The sequence below is a fragment of the Camelina sativa genome, chromosome 14, assembly GCF_000633955.1.
Source record: "Camelina sativa cultivar DH55 chromosome 14, Cs, whole genome shotgun sequence".
In the NCBI taxonomy this organism is placed as follows: Eukaryota; Viridiplantae; Streptophyta; class Magnoliopsida; order Brassicales; family Brassicaceae; genus Camelina; species Camelina sativa.
Window position 1 is genome coordinate 1205346 of NC_025698.1, and position 498 is coordinate 1205843.

Below are 498 nucleotides of genomic sequence, written 5' to 3' on the forward strand. Positions count from 1 at the left end.
TTTTTTTTTTTTTTTTTTTTGGGTTGGGTGTGGCGTCGTTGATCAACCATTTGAGAGAAATTTGCGTCTGTGAGTAAAAGCAATCGTATATTTTTTTTTTTTTTAGAAGAATTTTCAATTCTGAAACCAGAATTCCCGAGAAAAAGTTTTGACTTTCCCGGGAAAATCTCTTTCCTTTCTCCTCCTCCTTCCCACTTTCATTCAACAAAAAGTCTGAATATTTTCCTCTCTTCTTCTCTTCTGTGTTTTCCTTAATTTTCTGGCTTTTTTTTTTTTTTACCTTTCTTTTTTAATCTCTCTCTTTAACCTCTCTTGTCGACGCGTGGCTTCTGTTTTTTCTTTCTTTTCTCAGAGAATCTCATACACAGATACAAAAAAAGAAAACAATATTCGATCTTAGCTTACTCATTGTTTCTCTGTCTTCTCCGATTGTAATCGTTTCCCCTCCCAAATACTTTTCTTGTTGAAAGAATCGATCTTTTTTTTTTTTTTTTTTTT